Genomic DNA, 21,599 nt, shown 5'->3' with positions numbered 1-21,599 from the left:
TGGGCTGGGGCAGAGTGTCATCTCCCTTTCTGGGGAGCAGATGAAACGCCTGGACCCCAGAAATAGGCCTGTCATGGTTGAAGGGCTTCCAGATGGGGGATCCTGAGCAGAGCGTGCTGAGTAGACCCCTTGCCCGATGGCTGCTGTGCCTGGGCCTCAGTTGCCACCCGCGTCCCCCGCCTCCGGCTGTGGGCGCTGGCCTTTCACACTTGGCACCGGCTCAGCTCTGGGCTTTCTGAGCAGGGATGTCAGAGTTCCAAATGGGACTTCCGCGGGGCCCTCCCCTGCCCACCAGGGTGGAGCTGGCTCACCCCTCAAGTCTGACCGGGCCTGGCTTTGGGGGCCAGGGAAGTGGGCGGGCTCTCTCTCCCCTGTGACGTGGATCCCTGCCACAGCCCAGATTTCTAAACACTCACGGGTGGGCCTAGTGGGGTTTCACTGCTCACCCGTGCTGTGTTAATAAGATGGTTTAAAAAAAAAGAAAAGAAAAAAGACAAGAGCCCTGCCTGCGGTGGGATTTGGTGCCTTTAGAAGCAGAGGGACAGAGAAGTAAGGGGGAGCTCTTCCACAAGAAATAGACTCTCACATCTTGGGATTTGGGGAAACAGAACAGGCGAGGCTTTTTTTTTTTCTTCCTTCCTTCCCAGGCACTCCGTATTATTAAGACACTCTGTCTTATAAGGGATGCCGGATAATTAATCCTGTGGCGAGGCAATAGCAACAAACGTTAGAATATATTTAAATAATGAGGAAGCTCTTTAATGTGGACCTGTAGAATAATTGTGGGCCAGTGGCATGAAGGAGCGGGGATCCAGATTTATTGAAATGTACTCACCCCTTCAGAAGACGGGGGGTGTGTTCTTTTGTGTACATGCACACGCACACGCACGCATGCACACACACAGCGTTTAGCCAGAACCCTGCTAAGTCTTTTCCCTTTTCAGTCGAAAGGAATCAATTATGCCTTGTGGTCGCTTTCCAAAAACCACTTTTGATTGTGTGATTTTGTTTCAGTCGAGAGCTCCAATCAGCCCCTCAGAAACAAGCCGGGGAATAAACCCTCTCACCAAATATCTGGGCGTCCGTGCACATTCTCAGCAATTGAGAATATTGACAGCGATCAGAATTCCGTGGCTGTTGAAACCTCGCCTCTAATTGAACTGGGAAAGGTAAACCCAGATTCAGGGCTCTGCACGCTGTAATTGCAATAATTTAATTTAGCTATTTAACCTGTAATTCAGTGGTATTTATTAAGGAGCACGGGAGAAAATGAGGCCATTAGGAGCCAGAGATGAATACATTGAAATGAAAACGAACACTTCTAACTGCCAGTTGACCTTCGGTTTGTAGCAGTTTTTATTAGGCTGGTCACGGTAATTACCAGGACGTGAATCAGGGAGGAAAGTGAATAATTCCGTAATGAACATTTTTATTCATTATCTCGCATTTTCAGGAAGCGGAGAAGCACTGTGCAAAAGTATCGGCAACTCGCCTTTTCTGTTTGTTTTTTGAAAAATGATTGTTTGTGGACAATGGCCCTGTGCACAGCGTCATCCTGAGGAGGGAGTTGGCAGCCCGGGAGTCGGGAGAGAGGCGCACGGGTGTGTCGTCCGCGCTGGGCAAGCTCCTGGGCTGTGCCGGGGAGACTGCTGTCCAGACGCGGTGGGCATCCACCTGGCAGGGACCAGGAGAACCACATGCCTGCTGGGCCGGCCGGGGACGCTTTTCCAAAATTAGTGATCAAATGGGAAGTTTTCTTGACGTGTGCTGACCCAGGCGGGGGGTCAGCCAGCTGTTCTTGCACCCTGTCAGGGTGAATGGTCTAGAGGTGCAGGGTTTCGGGGGCCCAGGGGATAGCTGGGAACACGTAGTGAGATGCTTCATACCCCTGGACCTGCATATGGGGCGCCATCCTGAAGGTTCGCCAGGGATGTGCGGGAGAACGTGTACACGCGCCTGCAGGCTCCTTGTAATGGTGGAAAGTTCTGGAAGCAAGTAGATCCCAGGAGGGAGGAGGATAGCTAGAAGGTGCAGTCTCCCGGTCGTATGGTGGGACACACAGAGCAACCAAAAATAATGACTTCACAGTGTCTCTAGTGATGTGGGAAAATGCTCCCAGTGTAACTCCAGGAGAGAAAAGCCCACACCAAAACTGTACGTGGTATTTCTTTAAAACTCAGAAGACCCTGTCACGTTGATTTCAAAAGTTATGGTGACTTTTGCTGATTGGAAAGAGAAGTTTCTAGCCGGGCACCTGTGATTTCATTAGCTCCTCCTGGCACTTCCCAGAAAACCATCCAGCCCTTCAATGTAGCAGGGGCATGTACATGAGCTGAAGACTGTGTCAGCCCCGCCGTGGGGACAGCTTCCCAGAGTGGCTCAGTACCCTTGCGCCATTGGGAGGCGCCTTCGGGAGGCGCCTTCTTTCATTGACATTATTTCCATTCTCTGCTTGTGGCTCCAAATCGGAAGTCAGGGCCTCCGTGGTGCCCAGGCCTTCCTCCTCTGGGGCTGGGGTGCATGCATCCGAAGTGGGACATCTGTTGAGTTGGTGGCCCTGGTCCCTGCATCTCCTCTTCTGCTGCTGCACACCACATCTCTGGCTGTGGTCCTTTCCATTCAGATAGAGATGTTAGACTCGCAGTCTCTAAATGCAGCTAGAGGAGCAAGTGTAGTGTGTACGTGTGTGCACATGTGTGCGTGTGTGCATGTGTGTATGTATGCATGCATCTGTGTGTATGCACATGTGTATGTGTGTGCACATGTGTATGTGCACACGTGTGTGCATGTGTGTACATGCGTGTGCATATGTGCACATGTGCACGTGTGTGCATGCATGCACCTGTGTGTGCATGTGTATGTGTGCATGTGTATGTGCATGTGTGCATGTGTGTGTATGTGCCCGTGTGCATGTGTGTGCATGCATGCATCTGTGTGTATGTGCGCATGTGTGTGCGTGTGTGCATGTGTATGTGCATGTGCACATGTGCATGTGTGTGCATGCATGCATCTCTGTGTATGTGCGCATCTGTGTATGTATGTGCGCATCTGTGTATGTGTGTGCGTGTGTGCATGTGCACGTGTGCATGTGTGTGTGCATGCATGCATCTGTATGTGTGTGCATCTGTGTATGTGTGTATGTGTGCACGTGTGTGCATGTGTGTATGTGTGTGCCTGTGTGCGTGTGCATCTTGGTGTTGTCAGAGGAACCTCATTAGATACATGGATGATACCCGCTCCTCCTCAACAGGGTCTTCAAGTCCTCCCTGGAGGCTTGCTTCTTGGGGGGGGTTGGAATTCTCTTTCCAATTTCTAATTTCCCAGCTCCACTCATTTTGTTTCTTAAGTGCACTATTGGTTATTGGGGGAAGAAATACAATGACAGGTCAGCCCTGAATTCAGAGTGTCTGGACCCCCCTTTGTGTAACAACCTCGGCTGACTGGCAAGAAGGGGTGAGGGGGGTTCCTGCAGGCCCCAGGGTGGTGCCTGGCACGTGCTGGGCCCCCTGCCCATGTGCCTGTCTGCCTCTGGTCTCCTTCTTGCTCATCTGCCTACTGTGTCCGACCTGATACTTCCATCTGTAATCCTGTACAGGCGCCAAAGAGATGACTATTGGCAAAGGCAGTGTCGGGTACCTTCTTAGAGCACGGGCTAGGGAGGCTGGAAGGCCCGCCATTGGCTTCTGGCTCTGCATCGGGTCTGGGTGTACTCCCAGGTGTGAGAAGGAAGTTCCCGAGATTATGTCCATGTCTTCAGGCCAAGTTCTAGCACAGAGTAGGCTCCTGGTGAAGGTTCCTTGTTCCCCCTCCAGCTCCGAGCTTGCTATTACCATGCTCAGCATGATAATCACAACACCTCCCTAACTGCAGAGGGCCCAGTGGCACCTTGGATGTGAAAACACCCGGCTTATGCCAGATGCCCATCGAAAGAGCTAGCTGGGCTTTTGAGGCATCTCATATGGCTTCAGAAGCATTTGCATTTTTCAGAGTAGATGCGTGCACACGCTCTCTGCACACAGGGCTTCTGTGTCATCGTTAGGGGCCCCAAGATCCCCTTGCCATCTCTCCCTGTCCTGTGGATGTGTCTTCTCGGCCATGGGCACATATTTCCCCAAAGTGCAGCCGAGCCCTCTGAACCTCTGAGGCTTTGGGTCTCCTGGAATCTTGGGAGCATTTGCCAGAACAGCTGCAAACGGTGTGTGGCCAGAGGGAAGGGGCCGCTGCTAAGTAGGAGCCTGGAAAGGCTGTGTGCGTCCTGGGACCTTTGGCTGAGGACGCATTGATGGCCATGGTCGTTGTTGGAGGGGGCATGGGGCTGTCTCCTCGCAGAGCTGGCTGGCCCACCTGCCTTGTAGGGGAAGAGGGAAGGCCAGAGCATCTAAGCCTCCGTGTTGGGGGGATAGCTAGGGCACCCCCTCCTCATTTTCTTAAGGTTCAGAAGAGAGGGTCACGGCGCTGTGTCCCAGCAGCCACCATAGCAGAACGCGGCCTCCTCGTTCCTGTGGAGGAACTTTGGAACCTTTCCTCGTGGTTGCCTGGTTACAAGATCATCTGCCCAGAGTTCCCCAGAAGGGGCTTGGCTGGGGAGCCACAGGCAGGGGAGTCGGGGGAGAGTGGCTGCTGTTGGGAATGCAGTGAGTACATTCGATCATATCTAATTCCCATTTATGTTACGTCGGACAGCCCCACTGCCCAGCTGCCCTCTTGAAGCCTCGGACCGCTGGGGTTTTTTGATGCATGAATGAAGCCTGGGAAGTGGGCCAGGACTTGGCTCATGGGCTTCTTCATCATTTATTAGCTTCTCGTTTTAATTGTTTCCCGACTTCTTTCCAGATATTTATCTAGCAAGAATTGTCAGTCCTTGCTGCGCTGTGCAGACGCAAGGGGCGTGCGTCAACTGCAGAATGTTAACGGCTCTTCTGGGCGGCGGGCAGGCATTTCAATGGAGTCAAGCAGGTGGCGGGAAAGCAAGCTCCTACTGTGCGTCGTCAGCCGGCGCCGCGTGATGAAGGGGCCCGGATGGACCGGACGAGGCTCCTGTTACAGAGAGGCCTGCTGTCCCTGGGGAGAAGGGGGAGGCAGGCGCTGTCACATAGAGACGTACGTTTTGTTTGGAGCGCCACCTGGGTTACAGGCCCCGGGACGTGTGGCCTCAGGCAGAGACCTCTCTGAGCCTTGGGTTCTCTGTCTGGGATCTGAGGTGACAAGCCTAGCAAAGGTTACTGAAAACGCTGAGATACTCGGGAAGTGTCTGATTGAGGGGACAGGCAATTGTTTTGGGGGTGCTGTGTCCCAGGGAAGTGTGGTGGGGCAGGGTGAGGTCAGGACGCTGGGCTGCGGATGTAGACATGATGTATCACCTGCCATTTTGTACTGGTCCCCCCTGGGAAACGGGTTCTGGGGGAGCTCGGCAGACGACCTGTAGGGCGTGACGGGGGCGCCACTGGCAGCTTCTCTTCCTTCCCTTCCAGAAGGAGCCCTGGGTCCGCCATGTTGGTGCCTGAGGCGGTTTGGGAAGGTTCCTGAATCAGAAACCAGGGCTTGGCTGGTGTGTGACCTTGGGAAGTCCTTTCTCCACACCGGGCAGCCTTGGTTTCCCCATCTGGTACTGGTTGGGGTTGGGGATTGGGCGACCTTGCTTGTCACCTACCCTTAGTTTCACGATTTGGGTGGCCTCAGGCAGGCGTGAGTCAATCCTCAGCCTCGGCTTCCTCGTCTTTGAACCTCAGTGAAAATCTGTACTTCAGGGACTGCCGTGTTGGTGGAGAGGGGCCCTGCTGACCAGATGCCTGAGATGCAAGTCTGTCGGCTCTCTAAGGGTCACCGTCATCAAGGGCAGTTGGCTCTGTGGCGGAGATGATGGGCTCTTGTGCCAGACTGTCCAGGCCTGGGTCTCGGCTCCTGCACTTCCCTTCGGACCCCGGTCCTCGTAAATAAACCCGTTGAGTCTTATTTTTCTCCCCCAATGAGAGAGAGATGAGCTTACTGTTGAGGCCATTTTACCGATGAGGACTGAATGAGAGGCACAGAGAAGTTGAGTGCCTCATCCATGGTTGTCAGCTAATAACTACTGAGCCTGGACCAGAAACCCATAGTACACATGGGGCAGCACTCCTGGGGGGCCAGCCTTACACCCAGGCCCCTGGCTCTGCCCCCCACTGTAGAACAGGGATCCAGAAGTCCCAGCTCCTTGGCAGGCCTGGCCCACCAGACCTGGGTGTGTTTTCTGAACCAGTGCAGGCCATGCACTGACAGCTTCCTCTGCCACTGGGGACACTCTGGGACTGGAAATGTTTGTCTTCCAGAGGGGGAGGAAGTGGGGACAGGCACCCCGTGTGGCAGCCCTACCCCCAGCCCTCAGTTTCCTGATTTTGCTTCTTTCCCTGTCATGTTTAGGAGATTTATGGTGGAGACCAGATGCTTCGTGTGCAGGGACATACACGTTTGTCACAGAGTTCCCATTCCTTTGGGAACCTGTTGAATTTGCAATTTGCTCTGGGGCCGTATTGATTGGCAGAAACCATCAAAACCCGCGGTGCCCTCGTTCATGTTGACAAGCGCGGGGTCCGAGAAAATGGCTGGATCTCGTGGCCCTAAGGCCCTGGTTTGAGGCGGCTGTGGGAAAGGGGGGGAAATAAAATCCCTCGGTTTTCAGCTTGCTTCTTGAGCGGGAGGTTAAAAAGCCCATTTTCGACGTGGGGTTTTTAAAGACCGATCCCTTCTGAGATTTGGCCCAAATGATTTGAAACAAAATGATCATAGGGTTGATTAAAAAGTGTGCCATCAATCTGTCTTTGTGGTCTGGACTGAAGCCCCTTGTTCACAGTGGAGTTTGTAAATGTTGTGTGTTTGACCATTGTTTCTTCACTCAGTTATGTTTCTTATCCTAGATTTGGGTGTACACACTTATTTCTTAGAAGGGAAGCTTTTTTTTTTTTTTTTTTTGCAGAAGGGAGTGGTGAAGTGGATGGGGGAGTTCACCCCTCTGCAGGCAGAAGCTGAGTTCTGTAGCATGTTCTGCCCAGCCGATGGTTATTATTCCCCCAGAAAATAATGTCCTTTTTTTTTTCTTTTCCAACTTGCTTTTAACATTCTGCCCTTGGCATCTGTTCTAGGCATTGTGGACGAACCGTAGACTGTGTTCTGACAATGGGTTAAAGCAAGCACTTATTGAAAAGCATTCTCTACTTAATTACATTTCCTTCTTCTGGAAGCTATTTTAATTTTTTTTTTTTTATAATCACATGTTAATTGTGTATTAGCGGGGCCTTTCTGATTAGTTGAAAACATAATGAAACCTTTGTAAACAACACAGAGAGAAAGAAAGAAGGAACGTGTGAAGCACAGGCAGTGCTGAGAGGCCAGAATGAGTACATTTCTTGATTCCGGGGAGGGGTGGAAATTGTACCTGGATGTCCCTTTTTTGAGTGATGACCCCCGCTGCCCCAACCCCCCCGGTTGGGGGAGGGGTGCGGGATCATGGCTACCGATCAGTGAAGGGAGGAGGGGTAGCTTCCTGAGGGGTCCTGCTCTTCCTGCCTCTGAGCTCTGTCCTGCTGCCATTCATTCATTCCCTTACTCATTCATTTCCTTTGCTCATTCATTCATTCACTCATTCACATTCTTAGCAGTAGCTTCCTCTGCTGAGCACCGATCAGGTGCAAGGTTCTTTACACGCACGCTATAGACCCACGTACAGGGGTTCATGCCACTTGGGGAGAGGGGAACTTAGCTCACACTTGAGTTCACTCATTCACGTTCAGCCGAGCCTAGAAGCTGGCGAACCAGATCTGTCAGGCCCAGGGACCCACATCCCCCAGTGCGGTTCTGAAGTCCTCGTGCCCCTTCCTGCACAAACTTCAGCAGGCTCGGAGACAACCTGGTACCTGTCTAGAGGGCAGATGGGTAGGAGGAGCCAGCCGGGCTGGGCCTTTGCCCGCGCGCGCGCGCGCGCGCGTGTGTGTGTGTGTGTGTGTGTGTGTGTGGTGGGGAGCAGGGGGCGCACGGAAAGGAAGCGTGCACCCGTCCCCAGAATGTGGCAGCATTGTTTCGTTTTCCACCTTTTGACATCTTTATTGAAAGCCCCAGCCCCCGTTTACAGCCCCTATTGTGGCGGGAGGGGCCCCGAAAGCTCTGCTCTGTTCCCCATTTGGAGGGCTGGGCTTACAGGGGTTTTGCAGTCCCCAGGCTGTTATTAGGGAAGCGTGGCCGGGGCGTTTGAAATGCAAGCGCTACTGTGAGCGAGCGCCAGGTTCACCGTGCGCGCTCCAAGGAAACGCGGCCAAGGCAGTGTTGTGAACAGCCGCCAAGCAAAACACACGCATGCCGTCCAGCGGAGCCAGCTCACTTCTGCAAACAGAGGAAAAATTGACTTTCTGATTTGGAGTGTTTCTGCAACTAAGAAGAACCACTCCAGTGATTGTTCTAAAAATATTCTGGAGGCAGCACGTTCTCGAAGGCCTCGGGATTCTGAGCGGTCCTTAATTGTACTTTTTATGTAATCTCTCTGGATCGTGGTTTTTAAAAAAAGGAATTTGCTTAAGCCCGTGCGGTCATCTTCCTGCCCCCCCCAACCCAGCCGCTCATGTCCCCCCCCCCGCCCCTCCCCCCAAGTATTGCTGCAGCGTGAAAGAGTGCCATACACAGCAGAAATTGTATTTTTATCTCTTTGACTTCAGGAAGTATATTTGGGTTTTCATCTCCTGCAGCCGCTGTCGCAGGGCTCACATCTGAGCAGCCGAATCTAGGGCAGCCCCTCACGTCCCTGCTCTGGTGGCCGAACCCAGTTCTGGAGGGAGGCGTCCCCCAGGCGAAAGGGCTTCTCGAGGAGGGCTGGGGCGAGGGGGTGCCGGCACCTTTGATGCCCCTGCTCCCTCTGCCCGTTCAGCCTGGCGTCCCCCTTCACGAGGCGCAGAGCTCCCTGGGAGCCCCGGACCCGCCGTTCCCGGCGACTGTGGGATTCAGATGATTTCTGCAATAATGAAGCTGACTGGGTTGCCACCAGCTCCTTTACTGCCAAAAAAGTAAACGATGTCGGCCCCTCCTCCTTCTCTCTGATTCTCTGTTTTCTCTCCACCCTCTCTCCCCACCCCTCCTCGCTCTCTGCCTTTACCCCGACTCCCCACTTCTCCCTGGCTGTCTGTTTTGCAAGTTCAGCCCACAGCGCCTACAAGGCTGGAGGATTTCTTGTCGTTGGGTGTTGAACAGCATCCCTGCCTTGACCCAGTGCCAGTGACACCCTCACCTCCCCCAGTCGTGGCAATCAGAAATGTCTCAAGACATCGCCAGTCCTCACTGGAGGGGTTTTTGTTTTTTGGTTTTTTTTTTGTCCCAAACTCTCAAGCAGAAAAAGGCCTGGAGATTATTAGGACCTATTTTTAGGTTTACAAATAAGCAATAATAGGGTGGGAGCAAAGGCCTTGGAAATGGACAATGAGTCCCCACTTGAATTTCACCCCCCAGAGTGAGTTTTTAAAAAGAGAAGTCGCAGGATGCTCCCGGTTTGAGGGATGGCCCCGGTGTGGCCGATGAGGGGCGGTGAGCTGTCCCTTCACAGCTGTGTTTGCAGGAGTTAGAATGACCAGTCTGTGCCTTCACGTAATCAAGCTGTTTTCTCTAAAACGTCTCCTGTGCTGAGCTTATCAGACAGCTTTGCTAGTGTTAGGTAACTGATCACCTTATTAGTGAAGCGACAATCGAGAGGAACTTGCCAGTGGTTTTGGCATCATGTGCCAGGACTTGCTCTGTACGATTGCCCTCCCTCCCTTCTTCTTTCCTTCTCTGCCTCCTTTCCTCCCTCTCTCTCACTTCCCCCCTTCCCTTAGAGATTTTTACCCCCGTGGTAGGAATCAGACGTCGCCTGCTCACTGGCAAGCACCTCATTTTGACGACACAGGCCATTCTCCGTTTGCAGGAATCCCGTTCTGTGGCCTTAAACGCTGACTCATTACTGGGGCAGCCAGGAGGGGTCAGGTGCCGGGTCATTTCGCCCATCGGCAGACTCATCTTTGAGGGATCTGGAAGTGGGTGGTCAGCGGGTCTCGTGCCGGCCTTCCTTGGGGCGGTGCATGGCCAAGGATGCGTGTGACCGCGAGAGAGCGATTTCCTGGGCTCAGCCAAAACCCATGCTTCCGCCGGCTTCGCTCCGCCAGCTGGCCACCAGAGCCAGCCTGGAGGTGCGAGACCCATTTGGAATCACAGGACTCCACCTCCCCTGAGGCCTGGGCTTCTCGGCTTCGGGTTCTCCAGTGCAGACCGGACGGCACCACCCTGGGGGCCTCCTGGCCCCAGATTGTACAGTCGGTTTGGGCTGCTGGTCCCCTGCGCGCCCCCCTCACTTGCTCCGCCCACCCCCTGTGTCACTAGCACGGCCCCCTGCCCCTTGGCATTGCTGCTGCTTTCATGTGCCCTTTTAGGGGGGGCAGTGCTACGGGAACCAGCTGGCACCTGCTGGGTGTGCCACCGGCAGGAGCCACATCTCGCCCAGCCCCCGAGCCGTGGTTGGCTCCGGCCATTGGGCCTGCCCAGCCACCACGCTGAGGCAGCCGGTGTTTCCAGAGGGGCCATGTTGTAAGCGTGCCCGTCATTCTCTCCCCTTCGCAGGTGTGCGTACGCGCGTGTGTGAGAACCCGTGTGTCTGGGAGGTGGAAGGGTTAGGTCTGTCTTTTCCATAACCTCCGAGGCACTTGCTACATCTCTGAACCCTCTGATTTTCTTGGCGGCACCGGGCAGCTTGGCTGCGCGCGGAGCGCCCCGCACTGTGGACGCGGTGCGGCGCCTGGCGAGGATGACCATCTCCCCGGCTGCCGGCGGGGCTGGAGGAAGCTGGCACCGTGGCGGAGGCGAAGCTCTGCAGAAGTGCCGCGGGTTTTTCATATGGAAATGTGAAATAATGGGGTGATTAAATAGAGCTGTATATTAAAGTACATCTGACATTAGAATTACCATAATGTGCTGTAGCCTTAGGCTGAGTACTTTATTTGCCATCTGCGTCGGCCCAAAATCCCCCGGGGAAGCGCTAAAATATTCTGAATAAACTCAGCCCGAGTTCTTATTGAGAGTAAAATACCATTTGTGGCACGTCGTATTGATTCGTCTTAATTGTGGTGCAGAAAAGAACATTCACTCGCTGATGACTTTTGTGCTCGGTGACAAGCTGGCTGGAGTAACTCAAACACTGCAGTTGGTTAACCTGGACGGGGCCAGGCGGGCACCTCGGCCCCAGCCAGGGTGCGGCAGTGCCCACCCCCCCCCCCCCAGGGGACGCGCCACAGCTGGGGCTCCCCGCCAGCCCCACCGCGCTGTTCTCCAGGGAGGGTGCCCGGGAGATGGGTGCCCCGTTCGGGGGGCAGGGGAGGTTCCCGCGCTGCCTGCGGGCCCCTCGCTGTGCCTGGCCTTGCCCCTGCACCCGGGGGAAGCGCTGAGCGGCTGCGGAAGGACGATGTGTGGCCCGTGGTCCTCAAGGGGCCATGGCTTCCGTCTCAGCCTGTGGTCGGAGAGGCGTACTGTGCATATTGAAGAAAGCAAAACTAAAGAGAAGGAGAAGGGGAGGAACCCACCCACCCAGGCAAACCCAAGCGTGGCCGGTTGCCGGTTAGTGGCGGTGGGACCGGGTAACCGTCCCTGCAGCCCTTTGGAAGGGGTGGGGGGAGGGAGGGCGGCACAGTAGAGACAGATGACTGGTTGGTGGGAAAACACTTGGTGACCCAGACAGCGCTCCCCCATTCGCGCGGTCCACTTTTTATCCTATAATTGCCTATCATTATACACAATTTAAATATTCAAACATTCTCCACAAACCTTGGGCTAGCGTGTTTTTATTACAAATTCAGAACAAGGGAATAACCTTTAACTTCAGAGACAAATGAGACAAATTTACAAGTGCATGTCTGCTGTTTTCTTGTGTTTTATCAATCCCCGTGGACCGGAACACTTTTGCTATAACGCCACTCTGAACAATATACATATATTACTACTTGTTTGTAGTGTGTCGGTAATGAGTCCCCTCTGCATTCGCTAACCTATATAACTCGGCGTCGAGGCTCTCCATAACGTCAATTATCTCCTCGGAGCTAAACGTACACTCCATTAAAACGAGATTTACTGCCCCTGCAATACTTCTTGGGGTGGAATGCGGAGATTTTTGTGGATTTAAGGAAAGGAAGGAAGCCTTATTCCTGCCTGGTGAAGGAAGTCATGAATAATGGAGAAGAGAGACTTCCTGTGTCAGCCAGAACGCGTGCGTGAGGCACCACGAGGTGCGCCCACGTCTGCTCACAACGGCTCTCAACACACACCCGCGGCGCGTGCCTTGATTTTTTTTTTCTTACCTGTTCGTTTCTTAATTCACTCTTTATTTTTCCATTAAATGATAAGGAGGATTTGCACCATGCTTCCTCTTCACATCCTCTGCTAAGTTCCTGTCCCCAGAGTGCCGGAATCCTTTCAGAAAACCTCATATTTGGGGGAGGGGGGGTTGGGAGGGGGGGTGCCAAACCACCAAAATACGTTTATCTGTCGGCCCACCACATCCCACTGTTGTAGGTCCTTTTCAGAGAAGTCTGCAGAAAGATTTCAAGGGAATCTGACGACGCGTTCGTCTATTTTGGGGAAGACATACTATTTCCAGCTGATTTGAGCGCCTTATGCAAAGGGGGGGGGAGTTCTATAAAGATGATCTTGAGGAATGTGCCGTAGTTTTTTGAGGGTGCTGTAAGTGAGTTGCCACATCTCAGATCACTCTGTGTGTCCTGCCTCTGGCTTCTCCATCTGACTAGCACACAGTGCTGTTCTCACCCTTCCCCGAGATGCCCCCGCGGTCAGCAGTATTGCTTTGTTTCAGGGCTTGGGTGGCTGTTTCCTGAGCCTGAAATGCACACCTGGTCTGACCACAGAATTGAGCAGTTGAAATCGAGACTGGGCGGGAGGGGGGGAACCTGGGGTGCATGGTGTCAGCAGCTGTAGTTGAGTTCTGATACTTTGTTCCACCGAGAACCTGGCCCGCCCTGTTCCTGAGGCTGGCTTACGGGTCTAGGGGGTTCAGATGGGAGTCTTGCTGGAATGATAGAACTCGTGCTGGAGAGAGTGATTTAGAAGCCACCTTGTCGGGCCAGCGGTCCTCACAGATTGGATTTTAAATTTCCTCCTTGCATTTCCCAGGCCCCCCTGGCTTCCTTTCTTTATATCTTACGGTTTCATAGTTGGGGAAGGGTGGATCTGGTCTCAGAAAGAGCCATCTAAGGGGTTCTCCTGTGTCCTTTGGCTGTACTGTCATTTTGTTGTATGGAACAGTTTCTGACTCGAGTAGGCCTTGAGTGTGGGTTTAGAAATCTTCATATTAAAAAAAAAATATATATATATATATATATATCAAAGCTTTCACCGTGATGGAATTTCTAGCAATGGAATTTGTTCTGTAGCCAGCTCAGTTTCTTTGTGGGTTTTCAGAGCCTCCTCAGATTGATCCAAAACCACATTTTCAGTCCCGTCTCCTTTTCCTCGCTTCTGTGTCTGGGGTCCCATGACCCTTTGTGCATGCCGTTTCCTCTGCCTGGCACCCCCTTTCTCTCCTTTCTCTGCAAGATAGACTCATTTTTCCATCAGAATTCAGCTCTAGGACCTCCCCTTCTGAGAGGTCTTCCCTGATCCTCCCACACTGCCAGTCTCTCCCTCCTCTGGGTCCCGTGCCACATGTCACACTGTAGACCTCGTGGCCTGAAGCCTTACTAGAAACGTGTGGAATTATTAGCTCTTGAACTCAACTGTGGGCTCCATGTGGGCAGATGTGCATTTCTGTGTCCCTTCACTCAGCACGGGGCCTGGCACGCGGCAGATGGGTCCTGCATTTGTAAAGCAAAGGGAGGAGGGGGGAGGGGCATATGGCTAAATGATATTGAAGACATCCTTTCATCCCCAGCCCCCTACCTGTGGCTTCCTGGAAGGGAGGGGTCACGGCCGGTCCCCCAGAATAGTGCCTGCCAGGTTGGCATCTGGTGCATGATGGCCGAATGGAGAATGAATGAATGAATGAATAAGAAGGGCATGTCTCTAGAGCATTTGGGGCACAGTTAGATTTCCTTGGGTTCACTAACTTCCCAGGTGTGCCTCTTTTGCTGGAAGCAAGATTCAGTGGTGTTTTTGTGCACGACCAGCTGTCTAGGGGAACGATAGAGGCTGTGGGGGAGGCTGGAGGCCCAGTCGCCCAGTCCCGAGTTAACTCCAGGCATATGAAGCGCACAGCTTACCTGGGCCGCAAGGACGCTGGCAGGGTCGGCGGACTGTCCCCCAACACTGCGAGGCTGCGTGAAGTTTTCCCACCCGTGTAAGGTCTCCGTTCTCAGCCAGGGTACGCGTGCTGTCTTCTGCGTGAAGCCCGCAGCTTGCTAGTGTTCACCAGCAGGTAGAGTGGTTTGTGTGCCTGCTCCGCGTCCCTCCCCGGGGCCGGTGATAGTGGCCTTTGTGGTTCCATGGACGAGGCAGCCAGGTGCGTGTCTGGACACGGCACAGGCCCTGGGCTCAGACCCTGTGTGAATCTGGGGTCTGTGAACCATAAGCCGTGCGAACTCACCTGTGATGAGACTTAGTTTCTTTTTTACACCAAGTCTGGATTAAAACCCACCTTCCAAAGTTGCCGTGAGCATCTGCCTAAGAGCACAAGTCCAACACTGGCACGTGCAGATCGCAGGCAAGTTGAACACTCCAAGGTCAAGAACACATTATGATAGTATGAGTGATCAGTATCAGGTAGTATTCCCTGGATGCTGTGGGAACATACTGGCGGCAGGGGGGTGGGGTGGGGGTGTGCTGGCTCTCACAAGACGTTTTGCAGGTAGAGAAGCAAAGGCAAGTATTCTGGGCACAGGGAAGGGCGGGTGCAAGCTGGCGTGCATACATGAGGACTAAATGGGGCCGTGCAGACGAGAGCCCCATGGCGCAGGCTCTGAACCCAAATGCAGCCGAGCCCAAATATTCTCCCCTCTTCCGGCACCACGGCTGCCTACGGAGCAGTGCTCGTACTTTTCATCAAATGACTGAGAAGGGGGCATCAGGTGTTCCGTGAGCTCTGGCCGCCTGGGGAGAGCCCCTGGTGGACAAAGGGTGCCCGGCTCCTGTCTGCGCAGTGAACGAATGAAGAGCCCGCGTGGCCTTTGCCCTCAGCAGGACACCCACTGTCGCCTGCTGAATTCAGCCCCGTCTCACCGGGCTCCCCACTTACCGGGCTTCTGTGGCCCGGGGTCCACAGATCCCAGACAGTGGCACGCTTTACGTGGTGATGAGGGTCGAGAGGATTCCGAGGCCTGGAGGGAGAGCGCAGGGATGGAGCGGCCGTGTCTCTGCCACAGGCACTGGCAGAGGGCGTGGGCTCCGCTAACCGAGCCAGCCGAGGCTGGCTGAGCACCCGGGAGATCGTACAGGATAGTGTATGGCTTTTATCACCGCCACCAGGACCAAGAAAGTGCATCTGTTCCCCAATCAGCGTGACTTCACAGAGTTACCGCGGTGCCAGCCCAAAGCAGCACATCTCCACTTTTGAGTTAGCACACGGGCTGGAGTGAAAGGTCAGGTAACCAGGGCATAGCCTCCCCATTACCATGTCCAAGTGCCTGGGCCGGGGCCGAGGTCTGTATCTTCTCTCCCTTGACCAGGCTTTTATCAGTCAGCACGTAGCTTAAGAGCACGCCGCGGGGCTGACCGCCTTCTCTCTTCCAGCCCTCCGTGTCCTCATCTGTGACACGGTGCCTGGGACACCATGTCCTTAGTTGGGGGTTGTCTGGAGCCTCGGCTGAGGTCCCGTTCTAGTCAGCTGCGGCAGGCTCGTGTAAGGATTTAATGGCGGTTAAGTTACTGCTGTCATTATGCCCGTAGCCGTACCTTCCTGGTCCAAGAGGCTGAGGTTTGACAGAGCACGTTCAGAACGAGCAGGGGTGGTTGCAGATTTTATAGATGGCCATGCTCAGAAATAATACAGACGGCAAAACCCACGAAAACCGCTGGGGTGGCCAGCTGACATTTTCTCTCTGGGATCACGAAAGGGGAGACCGACTGTATTTAAACTAAGAAGGGGTCTGCACATTGGAGGGATAATAGTGATGATAATTATTATCATTTTGGAACTGTGGGGATGGTATTGTTAGCAGTCACAGACACTGGAGGAGGACTGGGTGATTGGCTGGTGACCCAAGTGCTCTCTTTGGGCACTGGGCACCCTGATGTCCAGAGACGGGAAGGGCCTGCTGTAGGGGGACCCTGAGATCCAGCATCCTGCCCCTGCATCCAGGTCCTGGGTCCTGTTGCCCTCCCCCCCGCCCCCCAGCCCCCCCGCCATGGGCTTATTTGCTTTGTGAAACGTCTCCCTCCAGGGGCAAGGCCTGCGGTGGCCCCGAGTGGGTTCCATAAGATGATCGGTACCCTTCCCTGAAGGGACACGCAGCGTGGCAGGTGAACCTCTTTTTTGGGCATTTTCATTGTAAAACAGGCCCTGACAAGCGTACAAAGAACCATCCATCCCTCGGTGGCACTGCGTGCTGGAGAGACAGCCGGGACCGAGTCTGGGGTCTGAAACCCTGAGGACGGGCACGGCCCTCTCCCTGCTGGCTGTGGGACTCTCCCTGTTTCTCGGAGCTTCCGTTTCCTCACGTTCCGGCAGGATGCAGCCCTCGCCTGGCCTTCCTCGGAGGCCATGTGAGTAACGACGAAATGCGCTAATGCACGCAAAAATGCCAAACCAGCTGTAAAGCACTTTGCAAACTGTGGAGGGCTGTGTGAAGCCAAGACCCAGGTCTGACCTCTGCAGCCGGGTGCCCGGATTCTGATTTTGCTGCCGGCTTTGGAGAACATGGCCCTGCTCGAGCTGGGAGTTCAGGTACCCTTGCTGTCCCCCTCTGAGCAGCAGTGACCCACTGCGTCTTCCACAGGTCCGAGTGCCCTTCCAGGTGGTATCAGCTGGCCTTTAGAGGGACCTGTTAAACTAGCATGCTCAGTGATGGCCTTTTCGTCGACTAATCAATTAAAGGTGTGGTTTTTAAAAAACATTTTTTTTATGTTTATTTTTTTTTTTGAGAGACGGAGTGAGACAAAGTGAGAGTGGGGGAGGGACAGAGACAGAGGGAGACAACAGAATCTGAAGCAGGCTCCAGGCTCCGACCTGTCAGCACAGAGCCCGACCTGGGGCTCGAACCCACAGGCCGTGAGATCATGACCTGAGCAGAAGTTGGACGCTCAACCGACTGAGCCACCCCGGCGCCCCAAGGTGTGTTTTTTTATTGAACATCCCCGATACCTTTATTGGTGTTATTAGAATAACCGGCATACCAAGGAGGAACAATTATTTAAATGCTCATTAAAAACGAAACAAAACAAAACAAAACCCCTCCTGGCAGAGGGAGACTCTCATTTCATCTGCAAGAGTCCAGTTGCCTGTTGGTTCCCAAGAGGCACAATGAAAAATGATGTTTCCTCGATGTTTGCAAGTTCTCACTTCCCCGGAACCTCTAATGCATTAGGCAGGCTGCGTTACAATTCCTCCCAGGTTTCATTACTGCCAGACTTACACAGAAAGGCATCGTTGAAACGTGGATGCATCTGCCAGGTACGAGGGTGAACACTAAACACCAAAACCTACAAACTTCTGCACAGTGGTGCACGATTTACGGCGTGTGTCCACATACAGGGTCTCATTGGATACCTCCAGCCCTCTTTGGAGGCAGGCGTTATTATTCCCATTCTACTGATGAGGAAACCGAGGCTCAAGGAGGTTGTGATTTGATCGACTTCACTGAGCTGGGAATGTCAAGGCAGAGGTGTGAACCCATGCCGCCGTCCAGGCTCGTGGGAAGGGAGGGTTTCGAACTTGAGAAAAACATAAGGACTGCCTTTAGAGCCGTTTAAAGCGAAGCAGCTCCAGTCTGGGTTTCTGCCAACTGAGGAGTAAAAATGTCTGAGGAAGGAAGCAAGCAAGCAAGCAAGGACAGACACGGGCCCTGGCTTCTGAGTTGCCAAGCCTGATTTAGTGATGCAAGTACAGCTGACATTTCTAGGTCTCTAGGCCGGGTCTGACGTCAGTTCAGAATAATCTAGGCATCCACCTGTCACTCGGAACCTCAGCAGCCCCAGCAGCAGCGTGGTGGGAAGTGGATCCTGTCTGGGCTGCTGGCAAAGTCATCACCTCATGGAGCCTCCGGCTCACCTCTGGGCAGGTGGCCCTGAGCTTGAGGAGGGAGGGGATCATCACCTCTGGTCCCGGGGAGGGGAGGGGGCCGACCCTCTGGACAAGAGTCTTCCCTTGCGTCTAAAAAAATGAGGTGTCCGTGACTGGTAGGCCGTGAGTGTAAAATATTTAGCGAGTTTTCGAATAGAAAAATGTTCCGAGTGGCTCTTCAAAGACTTCTGACACTGTTCACTTGTGAAAAGTGAGCAGCCCCTAGTGCTCAAGGCTACTTCGAGGCAAGAGAGAACCGTGAACTGGTAATGTGGAAATGAACGTTTTATTAAAAAAAAAAAAAAAAAAAAAAAAAAAGGTTGGGGAGAGTGGAAAGGGACTCGTCTAGGGAGGGCCTCTGAGGGCTGTGAGATTTTTAGAAAAGTCAGAAGCTGTCAGATCCCGGGAAGGCCGTCCCTGGCAGTCTTGCCTCCGCGAGAAGGAAAGTCTGGGAACCGAACCACAGCGGTTCATTCAGGGGTGCGGGAAAAGAAAGGGCTTCCTCCAGCGTGAGGAGTGGCCCTGGGATCCGATGTGACAGACGCCTAGCTCTTCCCCACCTGACGGTGGTTTACGGACAGGTGACCCCCTCTTTCAGCCGCTCCAGAATTTTAGCGGGCATCTTTTTTTTTTTTTTTCCCTTTTCTTTCCTTTTCAGAAGTGGAAACATCTGAGCTCTTTAGAACATGTAGCTACATGCTTCCCAGCAGCTGCCATTTTGAGTTACAAAAATGTTTTCATCGGCCATTTCGGCTGAAGAGCAGTCTTTATTCCTGGCCTGCCAGGGAGTTCTGCGTTTTCTTCTGACATCCCCATCCCGCACCGGCGGTGGAACTTTTAGAAAACGCGTGGCCATCAGAACAAGAAACAGGAAGTGCTCTGGAGTTGAAGCCCAAGGAACGAAGATGATGAACAAAGAGATGGGGGGGGGGGAGGCGGAAGGAGGTGGCCCCACTTAAAAACATGAAGAACAGCTGTGTGCCATAAATCGATTAATTAGAGTTTCCGAAGCCAAGGTGAAGGGTACAGAAACGCTCTTTAATTTGAAGATCTATGACCTTGTGGGATGTGGCACTTCATTTGTGTTATTAGCTCCCGTGTCAGAAAGGGACATTTTATTTATCTTCTTGTTATTTATTACGTATTTATTCTGCCTTGCTCTAGAAAAGGATTTGAGCGGGACTCTAAATATTATGGCTTCTGGCCAGCTCTCTTGTGAGGCAGTGTGAGGCGAAGGGTTCTGTTCTCCCAAGTACATTAACTAATAAGCTAGGACGGGAGATGGTGTCTTCTTTGCCAGCTGAGGGACGTGTGCCGGAAGGGAAGGCCCAGGGCCGGTCCTGCTGAACGGCATCCCGGGAGAAACATGGCGGCCCAGGGCCTTGGGAGGCCCCCCTGCCATTTTCCAGGTGGGCAAAAGTCTCCTCAGGGACTCCCAACACGGGGAACTGAATTACCCAGACATACTGGGCACACCGGAGGAAGAGAATTGCCTCAGCAGATCTACTTGAGCTGGTTTTAAAAGCGAAGTGAAGTTGAAGCTCAGAATTCTGTTTTTTCTTCTCCGTTCTTCCCCCTGCCCGCTGGTGTCCTTGCCACCACACATGTATATACAGACTAGGAGACGAGAGTGGACTGATGATTCTTGGAGGACACCAAACCTGGAACGCACGTCTTGGTTGCCGGTGGGGGGTGATCTGGCCCAGTTGGTTGTGTGGTCTGGGAGGATCTCCACCCGGCGCCATGGGATGTGCGCACGCTGCCCCCCGAAGCTGTCCGGCCTACCTTGCGTAGGACTCAGGCCGTTGGGTCTTTGAGTCGCTTGGTTTTTACAGCTAAGCATGAAGTCCTCCGGAAACATAATTCAAACAAGTCAAAATAAAAACAAATGTCTGCATGGGATTTCAGAAGTCCTCAAGTCTTTGGGGGAAAGGTCGAGACGGAGGGGTCTTCTCCACTCTGCACTGCACTGTGTTCTCATGTCATCTTCCTGACTTGGGGCGTGGAAATTCATCTGCACCTTTGGCTTCTCCGGGGAGTCTGCGGCTACCATGCCTTCTCAGCGATAAGACCTTCCAGCTACAGGAAAGCTCTTAAAAGGGGTTTTTCAAGATCGCGGCTGTGATGTCTTGTTCTCTTTTCCCTCCCAGCCAGCGAGGGAATCTCGGGGTAGAAAGCAGGGCCCGCCCGCACCTGCGCCTTTATAGGAAGCCCGAGCAGAGGCTCAGACGGAAAAGGCAGCGAGTTTGGCCCGCAGGGTGAGGAGGGAGGCCACGAGACAGGTTCTGGCTGAAACATTCAGCCTCCATTTTGTGACGGCCCCGATGATGGACAAAGACAGTAACGTTTTTGGCTCAGTGCCCACAAGTGTCCACTACGATTTGCTTCCGACGCCACGGGAGCCAGTATGTAACAAATCCACACTTGCCACCATTCATCCTGACCACCCCGTCAGATTTGACATTCCCCCGTGCGGTTAGCATTCTGGCAAAGGACTTCATGGAGGCCAGTGGCCCCCTATCCAGCCCCCTCCCAGCGGCTGGTGGAGGCCGGCTTCCGTGGTTAGGGCCATGGGAGGAATGGGGGGGCCTCCGTGTGTGAGGCCATAGGAGGAATGGGGGGGGGGCAGCTGCCACACAGCAGCGATCTTCTTATGCTGAATTCCTTCTGTTCCTTCGTATCCACGTTTAAATTTGATGGTGCTTTTTCTGCATGTAGTGTGGTGTCTGAAACCCTAGAAGGTCCTATAGCAAAAATCCCAAACGATGCAGAGGGATCAGCCATGTCACTTCAAAACAACGTCTGCCAGGCAGTTGAGTGTGACTTGTGTGTTTTAGAACCTCCTTGGATCAAGTGTTGACTAACCAGTGGTTCTAAAGGGGGGGGGGGGCATTGAGCTGCGGTTTTGCCCCCACCAGGGGACACTTGGTAACGCCTGGAGAGTTCTGTGATCCTCATAACTGGGGGAGGGAGTGTGACTGGCTTGTAGGGGGCGGGGGCCAGGGATGCTGCTGAACATTCTACAAGGCACAGGACCCCCTCCCCCCAACACAGTCATCGAGATCCAAATGTCACCAGTGGCCTTGGTGGATAAAACCCTGGTCCCTCACGGTTGTGGTGTCCCTGCTGTTTTCTCATTGACATCGGTCATTCTCACCAACGCGGCCTCATTTGGCTTCTGAGGCAACGGGGATAAGAGCGCCTCTTCTTTAGGGAAAGCAAGCAGAAGCCTAGGAATTTGGGGTTGCTTGCTGAGGTCGTGTGGCCGATCTGGGCTCCGCGGGGGCAACCTGCCCACAGAGCCAGCTTGCCTCAGCCTTCCAGCCCCGTGGAGCCTTGGCCGGAGCGTCCAACACGTCGCCGGCCTCGGCCTGCTCCGAAGGGGCCCCGAGGCCGCCCTCCA

General features: G+C 53.7%; 1 protein-coding gene across 4 annotated transcripts in view; it reads left to right on the top strand.

Annotated features, from left to right (window-relative positions):
- BCL11B (BAF chromatin remodeling complex subunit BCL11B) overlaps positions 1 to 21,599 on the top strand; it is a 96,987-nt gene that overhangs the window by 68,050 nt on the left and 7,338 nt on the right. The gene's annotated exons all lie outside the window — the stretch shown is intronic.

Source organism: Prionailurus bengalensis, chromosome B3 (genome assembly GCF_016509475.1).
Source record: "Prionailurus bengalensis isolate Pbe53 chromosome B3, Fcat_Pben_1.1_paternal_pri, whole genome shotgun sequence".
Classification (NCBI taxonomy): Eukaryota; Metazoa; Chordata; class Mammalia; order Carnivora; family Felidae; genus Prionailurus; species Prionailurus bengalensis.
Note: the sequence above shows the minus strand (reverse complement) of the source record. Positions and strands in the feature narration are given on the sequence as shown.